This window comes from Puma concolor, chromosome A1 (genome assembly GCF_028749965.1).
Source record: "Puma concolor isolate L17-30 chromosome A1, mPumCon1.1.hap2, whole genome shotgun sequence".
Taxonomy (NCBI): domain Eukaryota; kingdom Metazoa; phylum Chordata; class Mammalia; order Carnivora; family Felidae; genus Puma; species Puma concolor.
In genome coordinates this window covers 189,217,064-189,235,476 of record NC_141667.1, presented here as the reverse complement: position 1 = coordinate 189,235,476, position 18,413 = coordinate 189,217,064, and the positions used below count along the sequence as shown (strand labels likewise).

General features: G+C 41.2%; 1 pseudogene across 1 annotated transcript; it reads right to left on the bottom strand.

Annotated features, from left to right (window-relative positions):
* Positions 1–930: 930 nt before the first annotated feature.
* LOC147584685 (uncharacterized) lies at positions 931–15,082 on the bottom strand (annotated as a pseudogene). Its single transcript, XR_015254811.1, has 4 exons — positions 15,051–15,082; positions 14,063–14,297; positions 13,823–14,021; positions 931–1,066 (listed from the first exon to the last, which is right to left on the bottom strand). The product of XR_015254811.1 is annotated as an uncharacterized LOC147584685 (transcript).
* Between the last annotated feature and the right edge of the window lie 3,331 nt (positions 15,083–18,413).

The following is an 18,413-nucleotide window of genomic DNA, read 5'->3' as shown; positions in this document are numbered from 1 at the left end:
GTTGATCAAATCACAGTATCAATCATTTAAAAATTACCAATGCAATCAAAAGCATTCTCAGAGACTTAGAGCAGAGCCTGGCACCAACAGGGGTGTGGCGGTTGAGTTATTTGTAATTACTGTACCTACTTTGAAGTGTTATAAGATGTGTCAGAAAGTAAAATTTGCTGAGCCCCATTACCAAGAATCAAAACTTACTAACTGCTGCTTTAAACTCTGCATCAGGAAATGATTTATTTGACTCCTGGCTGGTCCACTTGCAGAAATCATTGCATTGCAATATTCAGTGACTGTGCAAAGGAGAAGGAAAGCATAAATCATGCAAAGACATTCTCAAGTTAATATCTGGGGACCATATGATGCCAAATTTTTAAGGCAAGATCTGCAGATGATGGGGCAAATAATAGATGGGATAAGAATGCTGTGGGTAAAGGCAAAGGATTAGGGCTTTTGGTCATGAAAACAGTTCAGAAGCACGCAATGATCTGCAGCAATTATACAAATTTTGTTTCCACAAATGACATATAGACGATTACTGTATTTAAAGTACTAACTTCTTTTAAACTGCTTTAAAATAAAAACTATAATGAGTTTTTGTGGAACTAAATTCTAACTGATAGGACATAATTTTAAGATAAATTATAAAGATCAGAATAACCCCAGCTTGAAAAAGCCAGTGTTGCCATTTGTCCAGCCACAGGTGAAGTCACCAGGATAAAATGCAACTACATTTGGCCTTTGAACAACACGAGTTTGAACTGCATGGATCCACTTACATGCAGATTTTTTTTTCAATAAATAGAGTACTGTTCTGTAAATGTGTTTTCTCTTCCTTATGATTTTCTTCATAACAATTTCTTTTGTCTAGCTTACTTTATTGTAAGGATACAGTGTATGATACATATAACATACAAAATATGTTACTCATCTGTTTGTGTTAACAGTAAGGCTTCTGGTCAATAGCCCTCTATTAGTAGCTCTGTTTTGGCTGAGTCAAAAATTATATGCAGATTTTTGACTGAGCAGGGGGCTGGCGCCCCTAATTCCTGTGTTGTTAGCAGATTACCTGTATATGAAAGAGGAGCAAGAAATTGCATTATTTACAAATGTGTACGTTATCTACATATGTACATATATTACAATATGATGATCAGGAGAAAGAGCTTTGTGCATTCTTAACTCATGTTGTGTTAAACATTCAGCCAAATATACAGATAAGAAAGATAAACCCTGTTCTCTTGAGATACCTTAACTCTGGTAGAAAAACAGGAACACAAACATATCTTTGTAACAGAAGGCAATGTGAGGTAAGTACCTAAGGAGAAGAAAAACATGCCTAGGAATTCATAAGTAGGTTTCCTGGCTGAAAGATCAAGGAAGGCTTCATGGAATGACAACATCTGGGGTTCTAAGGATGGGTAAGATGTTAAAGGGTCAAGACAGGGAAAGAGAAGATTACATCTTAGAGTTTAAAATATTCTATCTACCCTTCCCAACATCTAATGCATATCTGCAGAGAATGATAAAAGTTCTCTTAACTTCACAAGCATCAAAATGATTTTTTGTAACAATATACAAATAAACTTAGAAAGACTCAATGCTCATTCCAGTTGATATTTCTAAAAATGAGCCTAAAATATCCAGTTTAATGGTTCATGTTAGGCAGTTAATCCAATTAATACAAAGAGATTAAAACAAAAACCAGTAAACCTGAGCAAGTGTACTTAAACATGTTTCGAAAAACAGATGCATCTACTTTTCAAATAACAAAAAGAAAATTATTTTATTCATGTAAAATCTGGCTGGAAATAAAAATTATAATTTAGAGAAAATGTTTAAAACTGTAAATTATGTAATTTCATGGATTCTTTTATTGTTTCTTCCCTCCCAGCCTCCTTCCCTCTTTCTGTCTCAAAATATACATACATATACGTGTGTGTGTGTGTGTGTGCATTCCCCTCACTGAAAGCAGAGCATTCCTATGAAAGTTTTCATAAGCCAAACTGGTGTAAAGGAAAGACTCAATTACCATTAACCTATATGGAAAATTTTTTGAGAGTCCCCAGACCCCAAAAATTACCTCTCTTAGATTTTTCTTATACCTTAGGCCACGTCTTGTTAATGGACACACACAATAAACTGAGATAAAGCACAGATGTTCACAGGCACAGCTCAAAGGCTATGGCTGCTTGATGCTGAGATGCTGAGGGTGGTTCCCAGGGAAGGGGATTGGGGGTGCCGTTCTCGTTGCTTGGGATGCATGCTGCCTCTATAAGGGCACATGCAAAACAAACTCTGAATGCCATTTTTGCTTCTCACCTTTTTTCATAAAACAAAAATCTTCAGATTTCTTTTGGTTAGCAAAACAAGTACTAATGTAGGTCTTTCATAAAAGCAAAGTAGCATAACGTGGACTTTTGAAACTCAGGGGATACCTGCATGCCTGAGGTTGGAGGTGGAAATTTGCTAACATATAAAAGTGGATCTCATCAAAACACCTGTAGTAATATAGAATCCAAATATTATTTAATAAAGAGCAGAAAATAAAGCAAATAATGAATAGAGCTTACTGAATCCATCTAATTCACAAGCACCTCTGACGTGCTTCTGTTCATTTAAATCATCATCTTAAAAGTAAGAAAGCTGTCTTGCAGTATTGGACAATATTGGGAAATCGACAAACCAGAACAGTCTCAGGAATAATAAATGTGTATTCCTGTTTGCCAGCATATAAAGGATAAATACAGGTGGTTTGACAAAATATGAAGAGTTCATGAAACAAAACTAATCATATACAAACTAATACCTAATCTGGGTCCTATTCTGGAATGTGTCTCACTAATATGAGAATATGCAGTGGCTCTTTTAACTGCAAGTAACTGAGAAGCCTCTTTCACAGAACTCTAAGGAGCTTAGAATCACCTTTCTGACCATCTTTCCTGTCTTCTATATATCCTCATAAAATATTTACTGTTCTTCTGAATGACCACTCTGATTATCCTTCGACTCCTTTCAGATTCCCTGATGATGTCATGGAAATGTTAAACCCATTATGCTAAGTTAGGACCTCCATCTGCAGTGACCTCTTGGCACAAGCTTCGAGGACAGCATGATATTTTTACATAAAAGTTAGTCTTCATTCAAATCCTCGAGGTCTGATCCTGAAAAAACACTGACAGCTCAATCAACCCTAATAAATACTTAACTAGGTCCATGGAAAAAATAATAATACAATTCCCCCCAAAAATCCATTACATATTCACAATTGAGTCATAAAAACGTCTATTAAATGTACAATTATTTTACCACATTTTTATTGGAAAACAAGCATTTATCCTAATTTACAGGTTTAACCCAAAGGTGGTACATGACATTCCTTTTCATTAAGCTATTAGGGGAGTGACGAGTGATGGCGCTCAGCTCTAATTATCTTTAATGTAGTGTTTCAAATTGATCATGCATAATGCAATTACAAATCATAATTAAATTAATTTGTATTGATTTAAGATTTTATAAGTTGTTAATAACTACAGTGTAGTACATCTATTTCCATGAGCTGACATTAATATTTTCAAATGCCAAGGCACTTCCTCCTTTTTTCCTCCAATTTTGTTCTCATTAAAAAGTTCACAAACATACTGGGTGTTGTATGGAAACCAATTTGACGATAAATTTCATATTAAAAAAAAAGTTCACAAACTTGTCACTACTTTACGGCAGGGAAAGCTAACTTCAAAACCTTACAAGTAGAAGTCTGAGTATTTAAATAAGGTTTCTCCAAGAAATGATTTCTAACGCATTTGTAGCTTGAGGGTCTTCTACATTTAGAAGTATACATGTCTTTGAAACACCCTTGTGCTCCCCCATCCCCTGCCTATCCAGCCCACCACAGCTGCCTTCTTGGCTGGCTAGTAAGTCTTTGCACATCATACCAGCTTCTGATTGACTGACTCCCCAAAACCAATGGAAATGCAGAAGTCCTTTCTTCAGTATTACAGGGGGTGGAGAAGAATCTGGACGCCACTAGGAGGCTCAAGCAAACTTTAGCCAGCAACAAAACCCAGGGAGGTGGGCCTTCCTAGAGACTTCCCTGGTCTCCTCATAGTCACCACATTCAGGGAATAAAATTCCCTCAGAAATCTCCACACCTGAAGACAAAGTCCTAGTAGACATCTGTTCTAGTAGATGGCAGTCCAGGGAAAACCAGGAGCACCTCCTCCCCCTGTTTTTCTCAAGAACCGACAGGGAAGATGGGACAAGGAGAAGAGTAAGAAAAGAGTGGGATGGGTTAATGACTCGAAAAGCCCCCAGAAGTATGTTTTTGTAACAGGAACAAATATTGAGCAAATTTGCCAATTCGGTCTGACCTGTTTTGTCACATTCTAAAAAAGTATTCCTTCACCTCCTAAAACTGAAACTGTAAATCCAGCTAGACCCATGGCATAAACCACAGAGAGACATAATCTCCTCTATCCACCTTCCACAAGCCTGGCAACTGGGGGAGGGTAGATGGTCGCTTTCATGCGGAAGGGTGGGCCGAGAGTTGAAGGGGATATTTTAGTGTCCTTCTCTAAGTGTATAAAATGTCTTAATATTCTATGAGGGGGAAATGAAGCAATCAGACTGGGGGGCGAGGTGGGGGTTGGAAATGGAAGTGAAATGTCTATGAGAAAGGCTCAGAAGTGAATATTACGGGTAGAGTTTCCTCATCCCAGCGCTCCTCTCTAAGACGGGTCAGTAACAGGCACCTACTAAGCGTCAGGAGTGCACGGTCATAGCAAGTTGAGGCCGGAAGTCCCCTAAGTCCCCTGGTGGTCTTGGCGGAGCGCGAGGCTTGCTGCTCACTAGCGACCCCTCCAGCTCTCAGGGGGAAACAAGCCGATGCCCGAGAGCACCCCGACACTGGTCCCGGGCGCGGCGCCCAGCGCCTTTCCGAGGGTCGTCCCAGCAGGACAGTCCCATACCGGAGCGCCGCAAGCCCCCCGCCAGCCCTGCCCTGCGTGCGAGCGGCTCCGGAGCCGCGCGCTGGGATCGAGTTCCAGGGCAGCCCCGGCAAGGGAACTCGGACACTTACGAGAAGAGCACCCCTTTCATCACCGCGAGACAGAAGCTGATGTCTCGGGGACCCTGAGAGTAAACTGAGCAGGAGAGGAAAACATGCGAACATCCAACTCAGGTGGAACCGACGCGGGGCTCCGAGGAAGGGAAGCCCAGCGAAGAGCGAAGGTGGAAGCAGAGGGTCCAAGGGGCTCCTCCCCTGTACTGGCCACCTTAGGCTTGAACTCTAACGTGTGGGGTCGAACTACCGCGATGGTTTCAGATAAAAACAAGCTTGAGCAATACTTTCTCTACACATCCCCTAGTTATTGAAAAGTACGTACACACACACACACACACACACACACACACACACACGCCCCCCTTCTCCCACCCCCCTACCTCCCTCCCACTCCCCCCCCCCCACCCCCGGGCAAGAAAGCAAAAGCAAAGGGGGTCCAAAACTTGACTGGGTTGCCAGGCCCAGTTCTTCCCTTAGCCGAGGTGCAACCCAGTCTACCCCGCAGCCACCTTGCCAAGTAGGCGGGACTGCATCCATAGGACACGCCACGTGGACAAATGCAAGCGATCGGTTGTTCTAGGTTTCTGAGGCCTCAGCCCAGTCTCGTCACCAACTGGCAAAATCAGTTCTCCAGCCTGATTTCTGAAGACTTGTCTTTTGAGTCAAGCATAACAGAGGGGTTCCCGGTGGTGTCTCATTCTCCCCAACACTACACGGAAAAACTCCAATGGACCCTTGTTCCCTAGTCTAAGATTTCAGAAAGAATCTTGAGTTGTGAAGGGATCTTTGCATTAAAAGGTGCTGGACGGAGAAGGGGTAGGAGTGGGGCGGAACAAGTATTTTCAAGCAATCTCCATACACATTGCTATATCGAAGAGTAAAATTAATTCAGTCAACACGTTATTTTCCTTAACTCCAAATACTCAGAAATGGAAATACAGATTTCCTTGAACTTGAGTTACAACTTGGCAGTAGACTCAACACTCAGATTCAACCCTGAGCTTGAAATGCCAGCCATTAATTCTCCTGTGTGCATTGTCCCTGGGATGGTGATGATGAAGCCCTACCCTCCAGGAATTAGAACATTTGGGGGGGGGGGGATTCCATCCATAGAAGATTTAAGATTTAAAAAACAAGACTCTGGTTTTAATAAAGTCATACAACTGAGGCTGAATGTTAAGTGTTTGGAAAAAGAAGGTTTCGTATTTTGTGAGGTTTAGGGTGGGTTTCCATTTTTGGGTTTTGGTTTTTTTTGGTATCGGTATGTGTGACTAGCAGTGCGGGTTGTTAAGTTTCCAAGCAGGAATCAGCTTAAAATGCATGGATTCTATTATATGTACAATTTAATCACAAGGTATTTAAAATAGACATTTCCATCTAAAATCCAATCAGAAATCAACACAGTTCCTCCAGGCATTAGATGATCATCTCGATTTTGCATTTGTAAACTGGGAGAAATAAATGTGACTTGTGGATACCAAGAGGTCAAGTACGGCTGCTCAAATATTTTTCTTACAAAATGACGGATTTATTAGACAAATAAGTAGCCCGGCTGATGCAAAACCCCCAGTGATTGAATTTTGACGTTAAGTCAACAACAACTCGAACTACATCAGTGCTTCAAGATTTAGTTATGATGGTAGAGATTACTGAACAAATAAGAGCCAGAAATGAATACAGATTTCTGAGGATCTGCCCCTGGCACCCTCTTCTTGACATTCTCCTCCATATGCTTCCCCTCTCCAGACTGTATTATAATTAAAGGACTTGCCTGTGCCTTGTGATTGGAAAATAACTTTAAAATAATTAGGCATATTTTTCTGTTAAAAGCAACAACAACAACAAAAGAAACAGGCTCAGAGAGAAAGCCAATTGAGTTTCATTATAAATTCCCTCATGGCCTGAAAGTCACCCACAATTAGGAGGGAGGGAGCATGCAGTGGGTGCTGAGTTTTGTTTTGTAAAGATCTTATTTTCATTAAGAATTTTGATAACCTACTCTCCTACCCTTTCCCCCCTTTCTCTTAAACTGCTTTCTAAAAGAATTGAGGGCTTGGGCCATGTTAGTATCCCACTCGCGGATCTGAATCCACTGCTAAATAATTAAGCCGACCTTAGACTTTCAGGAGTATTTAGATTTCACCTTTCTTGGGTCAATGGCTGAGTTTCTCCCCAAAGCGGCAGACCCCGACCCCCCTTCCGGGGACTGGGGAGGGGGACTGGCCATGGTGCTGAAAATCCTGCGTGAATCTTGTGGGAAGGAAGGGCACTATTCATGAAGGCTTTAGCTCGTCATAAAAGGGGGCTTAAATAATTGAGATTACATTTAAGCATGAAACAGTTCATTTCTCATCTTTTCATGGAGAAAGGGGCTAATCTGCTCCTAGTGTGAAAATGTCTTTTATTTATTCTATGTGGGACTTCCTGATTGCAGTGGAATTGGTGACTTAATTTCCATTTAAGTCTTCTTGAGCCAGCCAAGAACTCATTCCTTCTACCCTCTCTTTCTCTTACTCATCAATTTTTGGCCATAGTTTGTTCCCCCTATTCTATGGAACTGCTTATTTTGCAAGGATAAATCTACATTTGATTTTAAGGCTACATTTGATCAAGGGCTTGACACAATTTTTCTCTGTAGCTAGAAATTTGCTTTCTGGGTATCAAGGCACAGACTGCTAGAGGCAACAAACTGGTACCAGATCTTTATCCCAGATTTTATTTAAATGCAGTAATAATTGTATTCTGTAAAATAAGTTGCCCATCCAGTCTCCTCTCCCAGTCTGCCATATTCTCCTCCCACGTATGCATATACCCATAATTTCTACAGATGTTTTCATATGCTGGTTTTTAAAATCATCTATTGTATTAGTTGTTTTCTCAAAAAAAAAACCTGAAAATACAAAAATTGCTAACCCTACAATAGTAGTAGAATTCATAAGTAGAAAGAAATGTTTCATAATTATTTGCCGTTCCTCGGGATTAATAAGTTGTGCAATTGAAGCCCTTCTACTACTTCTCTATTCTTCTTCCTTTTTTAATATTGAATAGTATCTTCAGTCCAATAATGCATCTGTTTACAGTTTGCCTGAACTTGTTTCTGGATTTATATTTCAATATGCTCCTTAGGATGCAAAATTCCTGTCAAATTAAAGAGTGCTCATGTCTTGCCCGCTTCCAGCAAATCACTTGCAGCATCTAATAAATCCAGCTGGGGTTCCTTCCATAGCCCGATGCTGTTGAAATCATTATTGTCCTGCCTTGTTTCATGTCAGAGGCCTCTTCGCCTCATCTGTCATGAAACCAATTTCACTTTATTTACATCCATTTGCTAGTTTAATTACTGTGCTGATGAATAGCCTGAAGGAATTAAGTTACGAGTCTTTGGAAACCCAAAGCGACAGATATATGGGCTACCTTTTAACTACAGGGAAAGAAATGAAGGCCAGTGTGCATGCACCAAAATTTAAAGATAATAAGTGTTTCTGTCTACCCAGCTACTCTTGAAATTCAGGATGATCTTGTTTTTATGTATTCATCATCTTCTGGATGAAATATAGTGCTTTAGAACCTCTCATATTTACAGATTCACTGCAGTTCTATACAATACCATTCTCCATTTTTTAATGGTTTTTTTGGCTTTGTTTTTCCAAAAGAGTTACAGATGATTTTCCAGCCAAACCAAATAATACAATGTGCTGGTGTTTTGGCACTTCCAACGTTAACCTTTCCTTGTAACTGAGAACCTTACTTCTACATAAACACAAATAGGTGCCTGTGTAAAAATTAAGAATATTTAACATATCCAATCTAATATACAGCATAAAGTGTTCCATTAATATTCTATAAATAATGTAATAGATGACATTTATATAATTTTTGTTATAATCACTGAGCACAATCTCACAAGTATCTTTTTCAATATATTTTTTAATCATAAATAAGAGCATTCTGCTCTCTTTTTTGCAAGTCCAATATAATAGAGTCCTATGAATCTACGTTAATGACAGATGTTTTGTGATACGGATGTATAATCTATGCTTTCAAATATATATGTAAGTAGTCAATCATTTGCATATATATTTTAAAACCTACGATCAATAAACTTTTTGGTCATTCCATTATACTATAAATCAACACTGTAAATAATGCCTACTAATCATGACATTAAAAATCATTTTCAAGGGTATCCTTTCCTAAATTTTATAATTATACACTTTGAAACTTAAAATTGATAATCCAGAATTAAGTCCTCATATGGTTCATCATCATTGACTACCAATTAAAACAATAACAATACCTTAATTGATATTTGATTTTATATTTTCTGTATCCCCAGGTAGCATCACACATGAAAACAATGCAACTTTTAAATCTAAGTGTCTATATGTTTTCCTTTCATTGCTCTGTTTGTGATTTTAACATCAGCACTTTCATGTTAGTTTATGGCACATGAAAAATATATTCACCATTTCAAGAAAGAATGTAATTTTTTGCTTATAGACTCAATGTTTCATTCACCTGTAGCAGACTTACTCATCTATACCGTCTCCACGTTGAGGACATAATTACTTCTAAGGTTGTGCAAACTTTCTAAACTATTTATCTAACCGAAATTTGTTTTTAACATTCAAGGACAAGAGATAGTTCTAAACAAAGCAGAAATGAGAAAGATGGGAGTTTTAAATACTTTCTCATTTCCTCTCCCCTTAAAAGAATTAAATACTTTTTGTACCCTGTAGACTCTGAAGTTTCATTGATCATAAAGCCAGCCTGAAGAAAAGGATAAAAATGTAAACACTTTATATTTACTCTCAGAAAAACTACGGTGGTGAAAACTCTACTGTATACATAGATCTATATTAATAAATTACATATTCATTACAAATGCTCCAGGTGCCTCCCTCCACACCCCCTGCCGTCCCCTAAACACATATTTGCCCCATTCCCTCTCCCCCTCTACTTTTAATAAAGCTCATCTACAAAACAACCTATATAACAAAACAGCATTTTTTTGTATCAAGTCTTTCTTATAAAAGTTTTGCGATAAAGGAACCCTAAACAAGATCTTTCAGATGAAATTCCTTTCTAATAGAGCCAGATACTCTTTCATGTCTTCTAGCAGAGATTTATGAACAGTCTTTAACTCGACAGAAAAAAATTTGCATTGGTTGAATCTTTAGCTATTTTTATTCATTTTTTATAAAAGAAATGGGAATGATGGGGGTTTAAAACGCTTTCTCTACCCCTCTTCCCCTCCCCCATTGCTCTCATTCTCCCCCTTTCGAAGACCCTCTCCTCCCTCTCCAGCTCTTTTTGATTAATAGATCCATGTGGCTAACGGCCTGACATATGGTGTGCGAAGCAGCTTGAGATAGTACCTTAGGCATCCCCTACGGCCATTAACATATTAGGGGCTTATGTGCAGTCAGACAGTCAGACCTCATCGAGAGCCGGTGTTTTCAGAAAGGCTGCACCCCAGAGCTGTTTGATAGAGAGTTTCAATAATGCACCATTCTTCAATTTTAAGCATTGCTTCTAGTGCTGAAACACTGGGACAAAACCAGAATAAAGTTTAGAAATGAGACTCAGTTACATTCAACAACAACAGTAAAATTGTGCCTACATCTGTTTGTACATGGATATGCACATGGAGATACAGCTTCAAGCTCACAAACACATGTCAGCTCCTGAGTATTATCAGTAAACAGGCAGCGTCGTCTGCCTGGATTTATTTTGTTTAAAGATTTATTTTGTTTAAAGTCCTCTTTATGCCAAAAATACTAACAATGTGATTACAGAACAGTTACTGATAGGGATGATAAAGCAAAAATAAAATACAGTAGAATGTTTAAGAAATAAACTTCTCTGAATCATGTAGCTTGATGCTTTTCCCTCGTAGAAGAACTTAAGTGCATTTTTACATCTGTAGCTTTGAAATAAGAAAAAGAGGAGGAAGATAATGAAAATTTTAACTTTAAAAGATGTGATAATATTTTAGATACATTTGCAGATCAAAGCTCTTGGAAAGGTAACTATTCTTGCTCTACAAAACCTGGAAGTTTACAAACAAAAGTCTTGACAATAACTCTGAAGGTGGGGAAAGCCTCTAGGAGATATATATATATATATATATATATATATATATATATATATATATATATATATATGTGTGTGTGTGTGCGCGCGCGCGCGCGCACATACACACACACACACACATATACATCTGGTGAGGGAGATGATATACAAAGTCAAAGAAGGCATCCCACTTGAAGCTTATTTCACTTTAACGGTTTAACGGCATAACTGAAGCTAGAAATTCGCTTTACCCAACGTTCTTATTCCAGCCTCCTGCTGATAAACCACTGTACCCCTTTTGAACTGTACTCTGGCTGTTTGCTTGGCAAATAAATGCTGTTCCGCCCTATTAAACCTTTTAGGTAGTTTCATCTTCTGATTTCTCAAATACAGAGCTAATAAGGAGATGCTTTGATGTTGTTTTACTTTTAAACTATAGCCTCGAGGCGTTGAAACGCGCAAAAGGTAACCGAAAAAGTAAATTGCCACGAGCAAGGCGCACCCTCCCTTTCAAAATCGCTCCGACCCTGTGCAGTGCACTGAGTGGCAGCCGAAAATCGCCTGTTCCTGGGCAGAACTACGTCCCGTCGGCAGCCCCTGGGGTTCTGAACCCGCGCCACGTTACCAGGGGGATGAGGAGAGGGGGATGCACTTTTAAGTTTAAAAGCCCTAGGATCCCTTGGGGGAAGAGAAAAGCAGAGGAGGTAGGGACTGGAAAGCTTCTCAAAAGTTGATTCTAGGCAAACAAATATCAGATGGGAGTGAAGATTAAGATACAACAACTTGTTTAAGCAGCTAGTAATAAAACTTTTTGCATGAGGCGTGGCGGCGATGCGCAATAGTCTGCTCACAGGGGCTCAGCCCGCTCTCAAACACGGGGCTCAGTTTACACTTTGGAGGGAAGACCCCCGCGCGCGTTCATGCCTCGCACACACTTGATTCTCGGAGGCACGCGCGCACACACACACACACACACACACACACACACACGGACGCGCGCGCGCGCGCGCACACACACACACACACAATCCCTTAGTTGAACATAAGCAAATGAAACAATCGAAACATATCTGTTTTCTTTAAAACTGGGAAGAAAGAGACTCTCGCTCAAAGGCGTTTCATTTCCTCTCATTTAGGTACATTTTCAGAGGAAATGCACGCCCCCGGGAGATAACTCTCTGCCCAAGTTAGTCCTACCTGCTTTTTAAAATGCCTGCATTTCCATTGCTAACTCATAAAACGTATTTTAAGCAAGATAGTTGAGGTCCAATCTCAGCCTCAGAGCCCCTTGTTACATTCTGCTTCTCTTTCTTTCTCTTTCGTTCATGACAACGCTTTCGTAAAGTCGCATAAATGATCAAAATTAACATAAATCATTATTAGTTATTAGGATTTGCTCTAAATTACACTGTGAATATCGCACCAGCCCCATCTGCCGCCCCTGCTCTCGCAGCAATAGATTGCAGATAAAATAAATGTCCTTACCCCATTAGAAGGTTCCTGTCTCTGTAGCCAAAAGCCAAACAAAAGCAATAAATACCGGGCTTTTTCTCTCCACTATTCAGCTGTGACTCTTTTCATCAGCTCTTCCTCTAGAAAAGCTCGATAGCTGTCTGAAAATATTGCATTTTATATCACCAAAGGGCGATTAATATTGCATTAACTGTATTTAACATTTTTTAAGCACGAGTAATCTACAATGAGTTGGTTTCTGTTAATCGGTACGGGGGTATCAGAACTACTGCAGACCGCTTAAAATATCCGTATAAGCATATTATTTGTCTCACACTTTGTTTTGTTTTGTTTTAAATATACTGTTAGAGTGTAGCGCGCAATGTTTGAAGTGGAAGAAGCCTTGCTAATGGTCTGCTTAAAGTATTCTGACACTGACTGGAGACAGCCAGGTCCCTGCCTTCATTAAATGTTTATTGTCAACACTTGGCGGGGGCGGAGGGGGTACAGGGTGGGAAGAGACTGGTGAAAGTGTATTTCCTCGGCTGGAAATCGTCAACACTTTAATTCTGATCCATGCCTACAAAAGTTTGTGTACATTACGCTGCACTAAAACCAGGAGTCAGAGTTACCAAACTTTTGTTTGTAATTCATTTTACCTAACCAATGCGGGCAGTCTGTCTTCCTCCTCCCTCCTTCCATTTGCCACTTCTCTGTCCTAGCTCTCTCTTAGCATCCTTAGTTTCCCTTCTGGTCTTCCAATCCTCTTGTCTTTGTAAATCAGAGAGAAGCGACCTCCGGGGCATTCCAGCTTGGGGCTGGGAAGGGGACTGGGCGCTTTTTGCAGGGGCAGGACGCTGGACGCACGAATTTGTGCTTTGCCAGCTTCTCTTGGACCGAGATTTTTCAACCTCCGTTTTGCGATCCAGGATTCTACTTAATTCTCCCGGACGGAAGCAGAGTGGCCAGGCTTCCTCGCACCCTGGGTACAAATCGTTGCCTAATAAACTCAAATCCATAACAGGGCTTTGATGGTGTGCACCTTAACAACAACAACCAAAATCTAAGGTCTTACTCCTCCCAATTATTATTTAAATGTAAACCAGTTTTGGAAGTTTCTTGGTGTTTTAAGGCGTCCAGTTGACTTAGGCAAACTGGGGGGAGGAGAGTATTTTTAACCTCGGTAAGACACTAGTCCCTTCCCTTTTCTCTCGGGACATCTTCAAAGGCACTTACATGGCGGGAGAGGACCCGAGAGCGCCTAATTACCAGCTGCGGAACTCCAGCTCAGCTCGCGACAGGAACTAGAGCACGCAGCGCGCATGTGCGAGCTCGGCGCGCTCCCAGCGCACACCGTGCGCGCCGCGTCCGCCCCGCGCTCTCCCCGCGGTCCGCGCCCCGCGCGCCACCTGCCACCGCTGCGCAGGCGCGCCGGGCGACTGGGCCTCGGACCGCTGGTCGGTCGGGGCGTTTTGCGGCCAGGCCAAGTCCCTGCCTGGGCCTGCCGGCCAGCGGCTGTGCCGCCGTCCGAGAGAAACTGCGGCCTCGGGTGGCTGGAAGCTTCCAGGCCGCGAGTCTCCCGGCAAGCGGTGGAAAGGTGCAGACCCGGCGCCCTGCGGTCGCTTGGCGGAGGCTCACACGCTTGGGGCGCTGGGATTCCCCGCGCGGACGGCCCCGGGTGGGCGGGTGTTTCCATGGCAGAGGGAGAACCCTACACGGGTCGGGGGAGGGCGGGTCTCTCCTGGCTGCAAATTATGACCCAATCAGCTCTGCCTGTGGTTTGAAACGGCACCCGCCAATCCACCCGCTCGGAAGTCCGAAGTCTACCCCGGATGACAAGTGAGCTGCGGACCGCGGCAGCTGGAGGGGAGGGAGCAGCCCCACGAGGAGGACGCCGAAATAACTCCCTGAGTCCAAGGAGCGCTTGTCCGCTCCAGTTTCGAGGCCCTTCCCCGCCGGAGCCCAGCCCTACAGATCCTCCAGATTCGGGCCGAGGGAGAGGGAGGGCTCCCCGTCTCCCATCAAGCTGACTTGACAACAATTATGAAAGTTTTAATTAGCTTCTTGTTATCATTCATTTTATTAATTTCCAGAACTCTCAAGCCATGAATTATTCAAAGGGCAAGGCAACCGGAGCGGGGCGGTCGCGCGCCCCCGCCGCACGTTCCCGGCCCGGCTCCGGCAGCGCCGCTCGACTGCCGCCCCAGAGGGCGTGAGCCGGCCCGGCGCCGCCAGCCGCGGTGGCGCGAAGGTTTGATCAAATATTAAATAACGTAATTATTGCGACAAGGCTTATCTCGCAGGTGGAAAAGAGCCTCCCCGCGAGAATTAGAATTCGGCTGCTATTTTTTAAAAAATCAATTAAGCTTGCGGTCTCCTTTGAAACCGCCGGCGAGCTCTACGTGGCTCTCTCATCGTGGGGCTAAGACCCAGGCGCCAGTAACACCGATAAGCAGAACCGTACCAGATAATAGATGTGGTCATCACCCGTATCATCCCGCTGGCCACCAAGGCAGCTCGAATGGGGTGGGGAATACTGCTTTTTAGCCAGAGTCAGAACTCGCAATTCCAACTTCAAGGACTCGACTATGAAAGCTCATCCCTGTTAAAGATGGAGCAGGGGTGCTTCATGCAGGGTTGACGCGAGGGGCCCGGGCGACAGGGCAGAGGGCGGTGGGCGCGAGCTGGCCAGGTGAGTCCTGGGGCTAGGGCGCCCTGGTTTCTCTTGGCGTGGCTACGTGTGGTAACGGGACCGAAGTAGTCTTAATATCACAAGAAAGTAAAAATCGATACAGTCACGGCAGTGGGTGCCTACGGTTTATTTATGAGAGTGTAATCGAAGTTGAGAGCAATTTCAGAACACGCATTAAAACAATCTATTCAGAAGTTAGTTGATGTGTCTTGAGGACATCATTTCTTAGACCTATAGAAGAGCAGGACCCTGAGCTAGGGCTGGGGAAAAGAAGAAATTTAAAATGAATGGATGACATAAACGTTGGCAGGTGCATTTCATGCTTGCTTTTCTTTTGCCCTTTCTACTCTTCTACCGCCTGGATTTCCTGCGAAGCTGAAATATAAACGGAGCACAAGTCCCCCACTGTCTCCAACTTACTTTAAGATTATTTTTTTAATGTATGGGAACCACACATTTTACTATTTCCACTCACCGTCTGGTTTCAGAATCTGCTTAGAGTGGAGTTTTTCTTCACAACCAGAAAACTTTGAAAGGACAGCTACCGCTGAGTGACCAGCCTTTGCACTTGCTTAAGGAGGACGTTTGCTTGCTTCGTCGTAAATTGACAAAGGTGTCATAGAATAGTCTTATTATTCCTTCCCGCAATACACAGATTCACTCACTAGATAGCAAAGCATTTCTTGTTTTGCACAGTTTCCTACTACATAAAATAGGAAACTCTGCAAAGCATGTGTTTTCGTTATGTTTTATTAACATAATATTGTCTTTTTATTTGGTAAGGATTTTACTTAATACAAAACAAATGCTTAAGTTCTTATTACATACATTGGTCATCATTATATAATACAAATGTATTTGCCTGCAACATTCCTGTTTGGAGCAGATTAAAAAAAAAAAAAAACAGCCTTTGTTAAATCTTTTCATTTGTTCATTCCTGGTTCTCCAACAATGAAATCCGGTCATACTTTCCTACAAAATAATGGTTTGTTTGCTTCTTTTTTTACAAATGCATTTTATTAAAAACTTTGATGACATTTCAAGTCAACAACAACAGAAACAAATCAATTTTGATGGAAGAGATCTATTTTTAAAAATACCTCTAGTGCTTTTTTTTTTAAACATTAACAACTGTTTAAAATCACAGCTTTTTAAATGTACTATTCTGTTTTGAACATCAAGTGTTTTGTTTCACAGATTTGCCGGTGAAATTAAAAAGATTTGGCTAAAATAGGATGATGTCAGAAGATATAATCCCAGCTATTAAGAAACTTTGTACATTTGGCATCTGATTTAGTCTTGGGTCACCAGGAAATAAAGTATCTCTGGTCTTTCTGGAGCAGTAGGTGGCACACTAAATGTTCCAAACGAACAGAAGCATTTGACATGGTGGCTGGGCAGATCAGTGGATGATTTTTTTTTAATATTTATTAACTTCCAAAGGAAAGTCATTTACTTTTTAAGAAATGTTTATAGGCTAGGATAACATACACAAACCTTCAAATGCCTCTTTCCCTGAACCTCAATTTAATTTGGGGGGGGGGGGTACCTGGTTATTTATTACCTCCCAGCACTCTGAAATGAGGGCTGTGGTTTAAGAGTTTCTGCAGTTCAAAAAAAAATTGATAAACACAGGCAACTAATATAGAATTCATTTTATTCAGAGCACCGCTTTTCACATGAGTTATCTGAAAGTGAATTCTGATTCAGCAGAAAAATACATCATTCTCACCCCTTCCTCACTTTTTATCCCCCTTTCAATATCCTCCCCTATATTTGTGGTTGAATTGAGTCTTGTTTTCTGACCGGCTCTACCAGGATTTGGCCCAGTATAAACAAAAATGCACCCAAATCATAAAACTGCTCTTCTTTCAGTTATGTTTTATTTGTAAGCATACTGGGACACATCCCCCTGTTGTATTTTGGCGCACAGAAATGGTTCTAATAGAAGTGGGGAGGGGGGAAAAGGTAATAGAGCAAAGACATAACCAAGGAGAAAGCTCAGCAGACATAACATGGACAGGTAGATCAATCCGTGAGACATTTCAGGATTAACACTGGCAGTTTGTAACCACTGTGTGAGTGTGTGCATTAAAGAAAATATTTACAGTAATCTTCCTTTTTTTCCCCTCTTCCTCTAAATACAAGAATATGACAAGAATGTTGTGTTTTCGGTGAAAACAGGCAGTAGACTGTGAAATCACACTATCCACAAAACGGTCTATCAGAAAGCTAGCCCAGTTTAGTGCTCAGTTTCAAATGCATAGAATGTTTGCGCTGCAAACAATGATATACAACGTAATTAAATAAATAATGCCTAACCAGAGTGAGACCTAATTGTGTTTCTTTCTGCACCTTTCAGATCATGCATGATTTCAGTCTTGTTAAATGGCAGAGTTTTCCTTTTCTCATTTGTCCGGTTTTTAATTTTTTAGTTCTTATTAAAGGATGGTAATAAACCATCTCCACATGAGATCGAAAGCGTATCTTGTGCACCAAGCACGCATTTTACCTAACCACCTTCAACTGTCTTTCTCTTTTTTTTTAATCCATCAGTTCATAAAGTATCTTGATTATTACTATGAAATACTATACATGATTTTCTATTTGGGAGACTGATAGTGCAAATTAAAGTTCTTGCTACCCAACATTTATCCCCAGCAATAAATTACTTTTGAATAATAATAATAATAGTAATAATAATAATAATAATGAAACACAGTTGTTCTGCTTTCCACCCCAACATGCAGACCCCTTTGAAACAAACGGAGGGCTTTAAACCTGTCTTCCTCTCTTCTGGGATTTAGTTGATTTTTCTCCCAGCCAAGTCCTGCTCCAACTGAAAGCAGAAACTTCTCGGATTTCAACGATTTCATGTTCTCTAAAAGAGAAAGAAAGGGTACCTAGAAGAGCAAGACGGGTCTTGTTCTGGGGAGAAAATGGGACAGAGTATCTCTCCTAGTGTCTTCCACCCCATCAGTCTAACTGAATCAATGGGGGGCGGGAATCAGTAGGTAGTTTAAAATAAACCACACTAAAAAATAAATGAAGGGGCAAGCACGGTCCATGGGGAGAGGGGGCCAGGGAGGGGAGGAAGCTTATTTTGAAATAATGTTTTCCAGATCTTAGATACAA